At 38.8% G+C, this 13,185-nt stretch overlaps 1 pseudogene across 1 annotated transcript; it reads left to right on the top strand.

Moving 5' to 3' along the window:
* Positions 1-1,227: 1,227 nt before the first annotated feature.
* LOC307057519 (DNA primase small subunit-like) lies at positions 1,228-7,656 on the top strand (annotated as a pseudogene). Its single transcript has 4 exons — positions 1,228-1,261; positions 6,192-6,386; positions 6,433-6,730; positions 6,856-7,656. The product of its transcript is annotated as a DNA primase small subunit-like (transcript).
* Positions 7,657-13,185: the final 5,529 nt, after the last annotated feature.

The following is a 13,185-nucleotide window of genomic DNA, read 5'->3' as shown; positions in this document are numbered from 1 at the left end:
TTTCCCTCATATCTTTTAACCATTGATTTTGGTGTCATTTTATAATATATCATGTTTCCATAGATGCATGTATCTATTTCTAAAGTTTCTATTCTGTTTGACTTATCTATTTGTCTCTTCTGGTATCAGGATAATATTGGTTTTATAACTATAGCTTTGCAGAATGTCTTAAATCTGGTCAGTATTCTCATTTACATTCTTAAAGTGAACCTAGCAATCTCTAGGTGTTTATTTAGTCTCCAACATAAATTTTTGAATGAATCTGTTCAGTTATACCACAGATCCAGCTTAATTATTTTTGAGATTACATTGGATTTGTAAAGTAATTTGGAGAAAATTGGTAATATTTGACATATTTAGTATGCTATGTCATTCCATGAATATGATATACCTTTTTATTCCTTAAAAGTTGTTTAATAAACTTAATACAACAACGTTTTACTTTTTCTTTTAAGTTTTTCTGTGGGTGGCAGCAGTTTTAATAAGCAAGGGAGCTTACACATGAGGCTTGTCTTGGGCAACCACAAGGCAAGTACATTTCTGCCCCCGCTTGCCAGAATCTTAAGAATTTAAATAGAAGCCTTAACAAGGCTCAGTCACATATACAGTCCAGATGGCCTCAATAACACATTACTCTGTCAAAGCTGCATCCTTGAACTGGCTTCAAGTATGAGAACAGAAGATGGAACATTTATTCCAAGGCAGGGGGTGGGGGGAGATGGTAAGGAGCTTGTGGGTCAAGAGGCATTCATGTCCTCTCAATAACTTCCTCCAACAATTACTGAGAGAAGAATAGAGTATAAAATATCCTATGACATATGGTCTTTTTTAAAGACGTATATTTCATTAGAAAAAGCCTAAATGTAAGTTCATCTTGCTGATTATCTCTGCATAGCATAATAATATCTGTTGTTATTTTTGTGCATGATTTACTAAATTTAAAATTTTTCTACAGTAAACATGCATTATTTCTGTAAGTAGGCCAGACACACACACACACACATTTATTTATTTGTTTGTTTGTTTATAACCAAGTCATAATCGAACAAAGGTTTTTAACATGGCTAAACTGTAAAATGCTTATCCCCTGCATTCTTTGGGTTGATCCTCACAGGACCCCTATCTGGTACATAAGGCAAAAATTATTATCACACCACTTAATAAATGGGTGTTTATTAAGCACTTATTATGTTTTACACTCTGGGCTGAAACATAATAATGGACAAGATGGACATGGTCCAGGCCCTCATGGAACTTACAGGTAAGGAAAAAAGTCCCACTGAGGGATTAAAATACTTATCTGAGGTCACACAAGCAGAGTGACAGGAGTCATGCTAGATTTCATGTCTTCTTTAAATCACTTTACTACAAGTTTCAGGAGCACTTTAAACAAACAGTTTAGGAAATGATTATATTCGAAGAGTGAGGTTAAAATGTGGGTGTCGTTGGGCTTCCCTGGTGGTGCAGTGGTTGAGAGTCCGCCTGCCGATGCAGGGGACACGGGTTCGTGCCCCGGTCTGGGAAGATCCCACATGCCGCAGAGCGGCTGGGAAAAAAAAAAAATGTGGGTGTCACTAATGCCAGGTAGATTTGAGGCTTTCACCAGTGGAAAATGAGCCATGATAGATTCCTGAACACGGGAGTAACTTTAACTGACTGAAAGGAAATTAGTTTACCATTGGTATAGGACCTTATTTTCTTTAGCTGAGGAAACCTCCTGGTTAATTACATTTTCTCTAGTGTCCTCTTGCTCTCTGTTTCAATTCAGCTTTGATTCCATTGCCATAATTATATTTTTAAAATATAATTCTGGTCATGCCATTTAACTTTTTTGAAAGCCTTCCATACGCCCCAACAATAGTAGGCTAAAATTTAAAGTAATAATACTTACAGTTTGGCTCCAGTATACCTGTATAGTTTTGCATCCATTTGTCTACACAGCCATGTGCTCTAAACTCTGTTCACTCCAATCTGCTTATCTTGTCCCAACAAGTCCTGAGTTTTATTTATGCAAATTTGTTTAATAAATTTAATACAACTATTTTCTTAATAAAATTACATATTCTTGCCAAGTTAGCTCCTGTTTTATAGCTTTTGTTGACTTTAAGTTGATTTAGTAACTATGGCTGGATTTAAACATATATTAAATATAACATATTTATATACTATATAAATATGTCATACACTTATATACATATATTATATGTAACATATATACCATATATGAGGTGGAAGGCTTCACGATGGAATTAGTGTTCTTCTAGGAAGAGACACCAGGGAGCTTGTTTGCTCTCACTCTGCCATACGAGGCCCCAGCAAGAAGGCAGTTATCTGCAAGCCAGAAGAGAGCCCTCAATGGAGAACCAAATGGGCCAGCACCTTGATCTTGGACTTCCCAGTGTCCAGAACTGTGAGAAATAAATTCCTGCTGTTTAAGTCTATGGTTACAGTAGCCTGAGCTGACTAATATAAATTTGATACCAAGAAGTAAGGTGCTGCTACAACAAATATCTATAAATGTGGAAGCAGCTTTGGAACTGGGTAATGGGTAAAGACCTGCCTGATGAGTTCTGAGCTATATGCTAGAAATACGGACATTAAGAGTGATTCTGAGGAACTCAGGAAAAAAAAAAAAAAAAAAAAGAAGAAAGCTGGAGAGAAAACTTCTATCTTGTTAGAAAACACATAGATAATCATAAGCAGAATACTGGCAAAAATATGGATGTTAAAGGCCATTTTGAGGTCTCAGATGGAAATGAGGAACATTTTATTAGAAACCAGAGGAAAGGTAATCCTTGTTATAAAGCAGCAAAGAACTTGGCTGAATGTTTTTGTGTGCTAGTGTTTTGTAGAAGGTAAAACTTGCAAGTGATGAAGCTGGATATTTAGCTGAGGACATTGCTAAGCAAAACACTGAAGGAGCAGCTTGTTTCCTCTTGCCTCCTTATAGTAAAATTCAAGAAGAGATGAATTGAAGAAGGAATTGTTAAGCAAAAAGCAAACACACTTTAAAGATTTGGAAAATTCTCAGCCTGTCCATATTTCAAAAAATGAGAAAGTGTATTCGGAAGATAACACCAAGGATATGGCTGGACCATCACTTGATAAAGAGATTATGAGATTATATAAGCAGAAACACTGCCAGTTTGAATTGAAGGGGATCAAGACAGGATGAAATAAAGAAAGGTTATTGGACTTCTTAGATTCTACAGGACAGGACAATAAAGATTTTCGGCTGCAAACATGCACTATTTTTCAAGAAAAGAAAAGAATGACAGTGAAAGAAAACAAGCTTATAGATACAGAGAAGAACAGATTGGTGGTTGCCAGAGGCTGGGGGTGGAGGTGGGTGATGGTAGACAGAATGGGTGAATGGGGTCAAAATGTACAAACTTCCAGTATGGGCTTCCCTGGTGGCGCAGTGGTTGAGAGTCCGCCTGCCAATGCTGGTGGCGCAGGTTCAGGCCCTGGTCCAGGAGGATGCCGTATGCTGCAGAGCAGCTGGGCCCATGCGCCATGGCTGCTGAGCCTGTGCTCTGGAGCCCCTGAGCCACAGCTACTGGGCCCATGGACCACAGCTACTGAGGCCCGTGTGCCCGGAGCCCATGCTCCACAGTGGGAGGGGCCACCGTTGTGAGGGGCCAGCGCACCTCAACGAAGAGTAGCCCCCGCTCGCCGCAACTAGAGAAAGCCCGCGCACAGCAACGAGGACCCAATGCAGCCATAAATAAATAAATAAATTTTTAAAATAAAATAAATAAGTCATGAGTGTGTAATGTACAGCATAGTAACTATAGTTAACAACACTGTATTGCATACTCGAAAATTGCTAAGAGAGATCTTAAAATTTTTCATCACAATAAAAAAAAGTTTGTAATTGCAGATGCTGAGGGATCTTAACTAGACTTATTGTGGTGATCATTTCACTATATACACAAATATCAAATCATGTTGTACACCTGAAACTAATATTATCTTATATATCAGTTATACCTCAATTTTAAAAAACGGAAAGAATGGCCCTGCATCAATTCAGAGATCATTAAGGCCACCAGTTCAGTTTCAACAGGCCATATGGCTCCCGACTGAAGCTGTGGGGCTGGGGTCACCCAGAAACTTCAAGGCTAGATTCTCACCTGGAAGAGCCTTGGGGAAATGACCTCCACCTGACAGAGTTTTGAGGGCATGACCCCTGCCCTGCACAGCTGCAGGAGCAGAACTGTTGCCTCAATGGTTCCAGAAGGCAAAGCATCAAACAAAAGAGGATTATTCTGAGACTTATAATCTGATGGAATTCACCATGCTAGTTTTTGACCTGCTTGTGACTCATCATCGCTTCCTTCTTTCCTACTTCTCCCTTTTGGAATGGGGGTGTCTATACTATTCTCGTCCCACAATTGTATTTTGGAAGCACAGAGCTTGTCTGGTTTCACAACTTTACAGCTGGAGAGGAATTTTTGCCTCAGATAAATTATACCTCGATTAACACTCATATCTGATTTTCTATTTAGATGAGACTTTGGACTTTGAATTTAGAATTAATTCTCAAAAGATTTAAGGCTTGGGGCTACTGGAGTGGTGTGAATATATTTTGCATGTGAGAATGGCATGAGTTTTGTGGAGCCAGGAGTGGAACAGTATGGACTGAACCGTGTCTTTCCAAAATTCACATGTTGAAGTCCTAACCACAAATGTGATGGCAGCTGGAGGTGGAGACAGTTAGATTTCAATGAGGTCATGAAGGTGTGACCCTTATGATTAGGGCCCTTATAAGAAGAGACATCAGAGAGCTTGCTTCCTCTCTCTCCCCCATGTGAGAACAGTGAGAAGGTAGCCTTCTGCAACCCAGGAAGAGAGCCCTTACCAGGGAACTGAATCTTCATAGTGGACTTCCCAACCTCCAGAAATGTGAGAAATAAAAGCCTGTTGTTTAAGCCACTCAGTCTATGGTATTTTGTAATGACAGCCAGTGCTCATTAATACAAGTTTTGTCCAAGTTTCTTTGCATTTCCTTCTTTATTTGTTTGTATTTCTTTATCTTGTCCAAGTTTCTTTGTATTTCTTTTATTTATATTTTTTCCATTTTTCCTTTCCTGCCCTGCACTTGAGAGATCAGATTTCCTTTGATGGGTTTAAATTCATACATCCTTCAATTTTTTTCTGATTGCTGCCTCTCCTTTCATTTTTTTAAAATTTAACAATATCTCTATCTTTCTGAAATACAGAACAGATACTAAATATATTCTATCTTCCATGGCCTTCTCCCCCAGCAAGTTCTTTTTTTCACCAGACTTAAAAAAAAAAGCATAACAGACTAATAAAGAACTATTCTTAAAGAAAACATAGGAGCATATATTTATGGTCTTAGGATAGGGAAAAATACTCTTAAGCCAGATCCTCTCCCCAAAATGTGAGTAATGCTAACTTTTTGCATTATTTTACATAATCAATGAACCAGAGTCAAGTACCAGTTGAGTGGTTTCTTTTTCTCACTGTTCTGAAATTTAGATAACCAGGTCTGAAAGAATCAACTGAAGCTTTACTCAGACAGAAACCATGTCTTATTTTGGCCAATTTCTAAACCATTTTGGCCATGAAGTTTTGGAGACTAATAAGCAAATTCTGAACTCCATCTCAAGTTAATTCATACTCTGTGGAGCTCAGACTCCTGGCAGCAGTTGCACCTGAGCAGAGAGGGCAAATAAGCTTACCCTTCCCCCTCTATCTCAACCTCCTCGTCCTCAGGCATACATGGGTTTTTGGGGTTTTGCAGCAGGCAAGTTGTAGTGTACTAAAAATCACTCTGGGGGGCTTCCCTGGTGGCGCAGTGGTTGAGAGTCCACCTGCCGATGAAGGGGACACGGGTTCGTGACCTGGTCCGGGAAGATCCCACATGCCGCGGAGCGGCTGGGCCCGTGAGACATGGCCGCTGAGCCTGCGCGTCCGGAGCCTGTGCTCCGCAACGGGAGAGGCCACAACACTGAGAGGCCCGCGTACCGCAAAAAAAAAAAAAAAAAAAAAAATCACTCTGGGAGCTTCTGGTTGGTGAACAGAGCGGAGATTCGGGAGGAGGGGCGTGCCTGGGGAGTACCTGGGACATCCCGCCCCTTCCCACACACCTCGCCCTGCCTCACGTATCTCTTCACCGGGCTGCTGCTTCTCAATATGCTCAAGGGCTCACCTTTCCGCAGAAGAACTTCTTTCTGGAATAGGCATGGCCTCCTTCTCTCCATCTGAGCATTGGACCCACTGTCAGAGCGGATGGGCAGAGATGCTGCAGAGCCTCCGGGCGCCAGGCCATCTCCCAAGCGGGAGCTACAACTCCCGGGGGCGGCTGCAGACGGCCGCTGAGGCCGCGACGCGCCTGCGCAGTGGCCGAGGCTGCGGTTTGAGGTTCCCGCCAATTCTCTGGGCCATCCGGCCTGGGACGAGTTCCGCGCTCTGTGGAGGCGTTGGACGCCGCCCAGCTGCCCAAGCTGCTTAAGCTTTATTACCAGAGGCTCTTTCCACATGCCCAGTACTGTTGCTGGCTCAACTATGGTGGAGTGATAAAGAATTACTAAATTACTTTCGGCACCGTGAATATTCATTTACGTTGGAAGGATATTTACGTTCACTACCAATCCTTCAACAACCAGAGTGATCTGGAAAAGAGGATGTAGACAAATGTTCTAAGTGCTGGGCTCTCATGACATCGGTCATATGCACCATCGACAGAGCCCTGAAGGAGGATTTGGGATTTTTTTTTTTTTTTTTTTTTGCGGTACGCGGGCCTCTCACTGTTGTGGCCACGAACCCGTGTCCCCTGCATCGGCAGGCGGACTCTCAACCACTGTGCCACCAGGAAAGCCCGAGGATCTGGGATTTAAGCATCGTCTCTGGGTATATTCTGGAAGGAGAGGTGTTCATTGCTGGGCCTGGGATGAATCAGAAAATTGCCCTCTGAAGTACTTTGTGGGGTAGGTGAGTATTTGAGGCTTGTTAAGGGTGGCCAAGACTTTACAAAGAAAGTTCACCTAAGTGAAAAAATTAACCCTTTTGTTAGAAAATCTATAAACATAATAAAAAAATACATTGACGAATATGTCTTGATCAAGATATTCTTGAAAATAAATCTGGAATAAGATTGTAGGCCTTGTTTCTGAAACAATTCATGATGAACATCAACAGTGCTTCCAAAATCATCACCGTTCGCTTCAGGGTTGGGAGCATTTGAAGAAGGTATCCAGCAGGTGTCAGAATAACATCGAAAATGACAAATGTGGACCCTGGCTATAGTGAGAGATCGCGCTCCAGTACTGTTTTCCACAGCTGGATATCAGTGTTAGCAAAGGAATCAACCATTGACTGAAGAGCCCTTTTAGAGGTCAACCTAAAACAGATTGCAGTGTGCTTATTGATTTACAGAAAGTAGGTCAGTTTGATCCATTTACTGTACCAACCATAAGCACCATGTGCCATGAATTGGATACTATTTCCACTAGTGAATAGGAAAAAGAGAAGGCAGCTGAATCTGATATTAAGCATAGAATCAGAGATTATAAGAAGACCAGCCTGGCTCCTTATGTAAAAGTTTCTGAACAGTTTCTTGAAAGTTTAAGTAAATCAACAAAAGGAGAAGTTACTGAGAAGAGTGATTTACAAAAACACTTCTGAAGATAACAACTCCCTTCAAACCAGTGTGTATATCTTCTACCTTCAGCCAACAATCAGATACTTCAAGATCCATTTAATAAATATGGCAGAACCACATATGCATTTTATGCTCAAAGCAATCTTTTTTTCTTAAGAAATAATTATGTTGAAACGATTCCTGAGGCCACCAAAGGAGAGTGTCAAGTTTCCTGGAAGGAGCCATAACGGGAAGAATAAGTGGATTGCAGATAAATTTGTAAAATTTAATATTGTACAAAGATAATTCTAAGATTTCTGATATGAATACACATTTCTCCTGGTTGCCATATACAGAGGTAAGTGAGCAGTAATATGTCTAAAACTTTAATCTCAGTTCACTAGATACACCCTCCATATTTCTGGAGTGGATGTTCTAGGTGAATGAGGGCTTTGTCCTTAAGTCTTAGACACTTAAGTTAATTGTATGTGGAGCGTGTCACTTCCTAATTTTGCTCACTAATATTTTTATTGGTCAGAGCATAGCCCACTGACCATCTTTTAAAAATTATTTTGAACTAGACATCTAAACCTACCAAAACTTCAAAAGATATGAGTTACTAGATTACAATATTAGGGTCCAGTAGAGTATTTTTTACAGCTATTGCAATTGTTAACTCCTAACTTCTTCCCTCAGAGAACAATTGGATTAGTCTGCCTTACAGAAGCAGCTTAGAAAAAATAACCAACTTCATTTCACCAACATAAAACCTGTTGTATTTGTCAAAACACTTGGACTTTCCATATATCTAGATACTTAAATTGAATTTTAAAGGTTTTGTTTCTTCCATGTTTTATTTTGTGTGATAGATTTTGAAGTGTCAGATTTATTTTGCTTGGTTTTACAACCAATCTGAACAAAGCAGTTGTTCTGGTTTACATTCTATCTTCTGAGAAACATTGAGAAACCGGCTTTTGGGCTAGTGCTTTCCATGACAATGAAATTTTTCTTTCCTTTAACATTGTTTTCTCTATAAGCACACAGTCATTTTTTTTTAATCTTTTGGTTTATATACAACAGATGCTATAATGTAGTCAACACATTTAAATGCCTTGTATTTCTTTCTTTTTTAATTTTTTAAAGAAATATTAAAGACTGTGTACAAAAACCAAATACTCTGGATTGTGGTCTCTATATGAGGATCAAGAAAGTGGCTCAGTAAGAAACAATCTAAATTAGAGTTTATCCGGGAGAAAACCCAGATCAGTGTTCCTTATGAGAAGCATTGAGGTTTTAGTCCCACCTACTGTCCTAAACATGGAATCACATCTTGTAAATAAAATCTTATATGTCATGGCAAGACTCAAAGACTAGGCAGCTAGCATGAGGCTGGGCACTGATTCAAAGCAGGTACAGCCAAAGGGATGTTTCTTGGTGTTTCTTCATTACTATCCTGAAAAACAACCATGCTAAAGAAGCTATTCTTAGATCTAAGGAATTTGCCAAATATTTACAGGACCAATCTATAGAAGTACTCACTGATGTATCAACTTTAAAAAATAGGAAGGTATGAGATGATAGAAACCCTGATTTGGTAGAAATAAGAATGGATGGTGATGGCAGTCAGGATGGCAGTAACACCTGGGAATAAGAAAGTTCACACACATCTAAGGGTAATTTTACATATACATGAATGAGGTCATATTGTGTGTTTTTTTTTTCTTTCTTTCTTTTAGTGCAAGTGGAAGATTTCAATACACCCATATTGGAGTTGGATTGAGATAGTACACAAAAAACAGGTAAAGACATACAGGCTATAAATAGTGCAATTGGTATATCTGAGTACATAACTATGGCTATATATGTGAGGGGTCTTAAATTCACCAAATCGAGAATAATCTTTTGGAAATTAAAAAAAATTCGTGCACTTGGCTAAAATGAATATCTTAAATCCAAAAAGTAAAATGTTTATATATCATATTCTCCTAATATAATAAAACTAGAAAGAATTTTAATATCATAGTTATTGGGGAGTTAAGCCACACACCCATCTCTTGAATCAAAGGAAACAGAAAAATAAAATTATAAACTAAAAATCAATGAAAAGGACAATACTTTATAACTGAACCTAGGGGTTACAGAAAAAGCAGGATTGAGGAAAAATTGTACCCTCACAATACTTTGTTATTAATGAAAAAAGATGAAAAATAGAGGAGTGGGTATTTACCTTAAACTATTAGAAAAAGAATGACAATCTCAAATAAGGAAGAGAATTAGTAAAGGTGAAAAAGACTAATTTGCTTAAAAACATTTTATTAAGAAACAATAATATAAAACAAAAACATGCCTATTTGTGTCTGGTTGGAGCAGCCAAACACAGTGTTATTCCAAAGTCATCGCAGCAAAGTTTTCAAAGTCTGACTGCCTCATAAACCCAAATCAGAGGCACTTTCACATTTTTAACCATTACCTTTATCAAAATGTATCGATGCTCTAACTTTGAATTGCCTTAAGTGTTTCTTACCACCCAAGTTGGGCCCATTTTGATGTTTCACGTATTCCTGCACAGAGGTTAGGAGTGATTGCCAAACATTTTTTGTAGAGGGCCCAAAAGTTAATATCTTCAGCTTTGTGAGCTGGTGCTGTCTGGCATCTGTCTCAACCACTCAACCTGCCATTGTTGCTCAAAAGCAGCCATAATCAATATATAAATGAAAAAAATGTGGCTGTTTTCCAAGACAAATTTGTTTATAAGAAAAAAAAAGATGGATTTGGGGATGAATTTGGCTTATGGGCTGTGTTTGCTGACTCTGGGTTAGAGTTACTGATTTCAATAAGTGAACAGGAACCATTTATATGCATGTGAATATATAAGCAAGTTCAATTCACAAAGAAGAAGATATTCAGTTGAGAATAATAATAGTGATAATAATAATTACAATTACTGTTATAGTTATCATTCTGGTGGGGCCTTTCTATAGGTCAGGCTCTTTATATAGCGTTTTACATGTAATTTCTCGCTTAATATCCACATCAACCTGTGAAGTAGGTACTGATATCATTGCCCTATGGCAGATGAAGAAATAGGGGTCTAGACACTTAATATATTTATCCAATGTTCTAGTTGAAAGGTAGTAGTTTGGGATTTAAAGTCATCTCTGCTGAGCCCAAGTTCTAAACAGCTCCACAGAAATACTTGGAAGTCAGGGTGTCATATACCTGACAAGTCAGGGTATTTTTCCTGGGTGCAGGGAGCTATTTCTCCATGTTCATTTTTCTATGAAGGAACTTTCACTCCATTTCTCAGGAAGGAACACTTCATCACATGCTCCTTTCCCACCTTATTCCAGTATTGAGCTCTCCCCATGGTAGAAGAAGTGAGCATTCTGACTGAGTCTGCCCTTCCCTGAATCACATAATCATGAGGTTAGGACCCAGGCATTATGATTTAGGCAGCATGAACCCAATTATCTCTTGTCTTTTGGGAGAGAACTGTGTCTAGGAAAAGCTAATGCTTGCTCTTGCAAATTCCATGGAGTATGCAGAAGAAGCAGGACTTCTTTTAGGCCCAGCTCATCCACCTGCAATGAGACAGACAGGTCAGAGACCTGAGGGTCTCAAGTCCTAGGATCAAAATAAAGGTAGAAAGACCCTGCTATACTCTTCACTCCAGCTTTACTGGTAAAAATTCTGAGCCTATTTTAATACTTACTGGCTTTTTGTCTGACTTAAATCGGTTGAGTTCCCAAAGATGGGAAGAGTGATTAATTAGGCTCCCTCAAACCTCTTGACAATAGGAGCCATAGAGATTACAATACATGTCTGAGGCTACTTAAGAACAAGTCCGGATTGTTTCTGGAATGTTGTCATCTACCTAGAGTGTACCCAAAGGCAGAGTAACTCTAAAATCTGCTGATTTTCTCTCCATTTGACAACTCTTTAAGAAAGTTTCTTAAATAATTGCCTATAATGAAGTTAATGGAAAATGAACAAATTACAGCCTGATCATGAAATGGGCCAGAACTGAACCTAATGAGACAATATGAAATTGCAAAAGACTGTGGAATGAATTACAAGGGTCAGTGGTCATCATTACTTCGATGAACCGTTTGACATGATGAAGTTCAACTGTGAAGTGATGATTAATGCAAGAACAAGTATGTAAAAGGAAGGATAGTCACCAGTCTCTGTTTTCATGGAGTTTTAATGTTCATCCTTAATGTAAGAAGAATTTAATTCAGGCCCAAAGATAAAGTCTTTAACTGAAAAAATGGTGGCAAGGCCAATAAGTTACTGAGCTGAGGAAAAAAACTCATTTGTCTATGACATTTTAAATGGCTTCTTCTTTTAGATTCTAGATTCTAGAGATATTACCTAAGCCTATGACTCAGGACACTCATCAGAGCTATGCTGTCATGCAATCAAACAGAAATAGCAGATTCTCTTGGCATCATTTAGTGAGATCACAGCCTGTCAGTTTGCACTCTGAAGCTACTGAGAAAGCAAAACTTTGTTTGGGTTGTGAGAATTCTCCCCGAGTAAGTGTAACTGAGGTGAGAGGGATGTCTGGCAGGTAGAAAGTTTTTTCTTAAATTACTTTGAGGTCTAAAACTTGTTAATCACACATCATTTAAGAAGCACAGTCAGAAGATACTTTGGAATTATTCCTGGTTTATCTACATAGCATCAGTAATAATATATAAAGAATATAGGTTTCTTTCCCCAGTCTGTTGTGTTTGAGTATAAGATTATACCAAGAGGGCTTCCCTGGTGGCGCAGTGGTTGAGAGTCCGCCTGCCAATGCAGGGGACACGGGTTCGTGCCCCGGTCTGGGAGGATCCCACATGCCGCGGAGCGGCTGAACCCGTGAGCCATGGCCACTGAGCCTGCGCGTCCGGAGCCTGTGCTCCGCAACGGGAGAGGCCACAACGGTGAGAGGCCTGCGTATCGCAAAAAAAAAAAAAAAAAAAAAAAAAAAAGATTATACCAAGATATGAATTCTTTCCACTGTTATTTAAATATAAATTCAATCAACCTTGGAAAAAGTTTCTGACCAGCAGATAGATAGCATAGATGTACAACAAATGGGAAAAGATAATTATGTATTAATTGGAAACAATGAAGAAATTGAGTTTTGGATTATGGGTAAATTAATGAAAGACTGTACAATAGTGGAAAATATACTATTTGAAATGTAAATTATACTTTAGGATATGGATGAAGGGAGTAATTAACACAGAGGAAAATGTAAACATTGCTTCTAGAAAAGTTTGCTTTGAACAATATAATTCCAGAATGCCTTTTATGTAATAAAGTTTATATATAAAAATGATATATGCTTGGATTTATATCATTAGTTCTCAGGAGCTATTGTTTTTTTTTCCTCTGATAATCTTAAACAATGGAATAAAAAAATTGGTACTTTATAGATTAAGCACATAACATGTTTTTACATCTACATCTCTCCCTTCTCTCACTATCAATCTTTTACTCCTCCAGGGGTAATCCAGTTTTGAAAAACTAAGATACTATATTGAAGCCACTTAAAGCCACTTAAAGCATCTCTGAAAACA

Source organism: Hyperoodon ampullatus, assembly GCF_949752795.1.
Source record: "Hyperoodon ampullatus genome assembly, chromosome: 8".
Lineage (NCBI taxonomy): Eukaryota > Metazoa > Chordata > Mammalia > Artiodactyla > Ziphiidae > Hyperoodon > Hyperoodon ampullatus.
This window is presented reverse-complemented; position numbering and strand designations above follow the sequence as displayed.